The sequence below is a fragment of the Carcharodon carcharias genome, chromosome 31 (genome assembly GCF_017639515.1).
Source record: "Carcharodon carcharias isolate sCarCar2 chromosome 31, sCarCar2.pri, whole genome shotgun sequence".
NCBI lineage: Eukaryota > Metazoa > Chordata > Chondrichthyes > Lamniformes > Lamnidae > Carcharodon > Carcharodon carcharias.
Genome location: NC_054497.1, coordinates 22,328,638 through 22,331,137, shown reverse-complemented (window position 1 = coordinate 22,331,137; position 2,500 = coordinate 22,328,638).

Sequence of the window (2,500 nt, the reverse complement as noted above, 5' to 3'; positions counted from 1 at the left end):
TGAGAGAGAGGGTGTGTATCTGTGTGTGCGTGTCATTGTGTGTGTGTGTGTGATAGTGTGTGTATCTGTGTGTGTGTGTGTGAGAGTGTGTGTTTCTGTGTGTGGGTGAGAGGGTGTGAGAGGGTGTGTATTTGTGTGTGTGTGTGTGAGAGAGGGTGTGTATCTGTGTGTGCGTGTGTGAGAGTGTGTGCATCTGTGTGTGTGTGTGTGCTTGTGAGAGGGTGTGCATCTGTGCGTGTGCATGTGAGAGGGTGTGTATCTGTGTATGTCTGTGTGAGAGGATGTTTATCTTTTTGTATGTGTTTGAGAGGGTGTGTATCTGTGTGTTTGTGTGTGTGTGTCTGTGTGTCTGTGTGAGAGAGTGTGTATCTGTGTGTGTGTGTGTGTGTGTGTATGTGTGTGTGTTTGAGAGGGTGTGTATCTGTGTGTGTGTCTGTGTGTGAGAGCGTGTGTATCTGTGTGTGTGTGTATTTGTGTGTGTGTGAGAGTGTGTGTATCAGTGTGTGAGTGTGTGTGTGTGTGTGTGGGTGTGTACCTGTTTGTGTGTGTGTGTGTGTGAGAGGGTGTGTATCTGTGTGTGTGTGTGAGGGTGTGTACCTGTTTGTGTGTGTGTGTGAGAGGGTGTGTATCTGTGTGTGTGTGTGTGTGAGGGTGTGTACCTGTTTGTGTGTGAGTGTGTGTGAGAGCGTGTGTATCTGTATGTGTGTGTGTGTGTGAGAGAGAGGGTGTGTATCTGTGTGTGTGTGTCTGTGTGTGGGTGAGAGGGTGTGAGAGGGTGTGTATCTGTGTGTGTGTGTGTGTGTGTGAGAGGGTGTGCATCTGTGCGTGTGCATGTGAGAGGGTGTGTATCTGTGTGTGTGTGTGTGTTTGTGAGAGGGTGTGCATCTGTGCGTGTGCATGTGAGAGGGTGTGTATCTGTGTATGTCTGTGTGAGAGGATGTTTATCTGTTTGTATGTGTTTGAGAGGGTGTGTATCTGTGTGTTTGTGTGTGTGTCTGTGTGTCTGTGTGAGAGGGTGTGTATCTGTGTGTGTGTGTTTGTGTCTGTGTGTGAGACGGTGTCTTTCTGTTGGTGTGTGGGTGTGTGTGTGCGTGTGTGTGTGAGAGGGTGTGTTTCTGTTGGTGTGTGTGTGTGTGTGTGAGTGAGAGGGTGTGTATATGTGTGTGTGTGTGTGAGTGTGAGAGAGAGGGTGTATATCTGTGTGTGTGTGTGTGTGTTTGCGTGTGTGTGTGAGAGGATGTGTTTCTTTTGGTGTGTGTGTGTGTGTGTGTGTGTGTGTGAGAGGGTGTGTATATGTGTGTGTTTGTGTGTGTGTGAGAGGGTGTGTATCTGTATGTATGTGTGTGTGTGTGTGAGAGAGAGGGTGTGTATCTGTGTGTGCGTGTCTGTGTGTGTGTGTGTGTGTGAGAGGGTGTGTATCTGTGTGTGTGTGTGTGTGTGTGAGTGTGTGTATCTGTGTGTGTGTGTGTGTGAGAGGGTGTGTATCTTATTGTGTGTGTGTGTCTGTGTGTGTGAGAGGGTGTGTATGTGTGTGTGTGTGTGTGTGCATGTGAGAGTGTGTATACGTGTGTGTGTGTGTGTGTGTGAGAGAGAGGTTGTGTATATGAAAGTGTGTCTGTGTGTGTGCGAGGGTCTGTATCTGTGTGTGTGTGTTTGTGTGTGAGAGGCTGTGTAGCTGTGTGTGTGTGCGTGTGTGTGAAAGAGGGTGTGTATCTGTGTGTGTGTGTGAGAGGGTGTGTATCTGTGTGTGTGTGAGAGAAGGTGTGTATCTCGGTGTGTGTGTGTGAGAGGGTGTGTATCAGTGCGTGTCTGTGTGTGTGTGAGATGGTGTCTATCTGTGTGTGTGTGTGTGTGTGAGTGTGAGGGTGTGTATCTGTCTGTGTGTATGTGTGTGTGTGTGAGAGAGAGAGTGTGTGCATCTGTGTGTGTGTGTGAGAGAGAAGGTGTGTATCTCCGTGTGTGTGTGTGAGAGGGTGTGTATCAGTGCGTGTCTGTGTGTGTGTGTGAGATGGTGTCTATCTGTGTGTGTGTGTGAGAGGGTGTGTATCTGTCTGTGTGTGTGTGTGTGTGTGTGAGAGAGAGTGTGTGTATCTGTGTGTGCTTGTCTGTGTGTGTGTGTGTGAGAGGGTGTTCATCTGTATGTGAGTGTGTGTGTCTGTCTGTGTGAGAGGGTGTGTACCTGTGCGTGTGTGTGTGTGTGTGTGTGTGTGACTCTGTGTGAGAGGGTGCGAATCTCTGTGTGTGTGTGTGTGTGAGAGGGTTTGTCTCTGTGTGAGTGTGTTTGTGTGTGAGAGGGTATGTATCTGTGTTTGTGTGTGTGTGTTTGTGAGAGGGTGTGTGTGTGTGTGTGTCTGTGTGTGTGTGGGAGAGGGTGTGTATCTGTGTGTGTGTGTGTGTGTGTCTGTGTGAGAGGGTGTGTATCTGTGTGTGTGTGTGTGTGTGTGAGAGGGTGTGTATCTGTGTGTGTGTGTGTGTGTGAGAGGTTGTTTATTACTGTGTG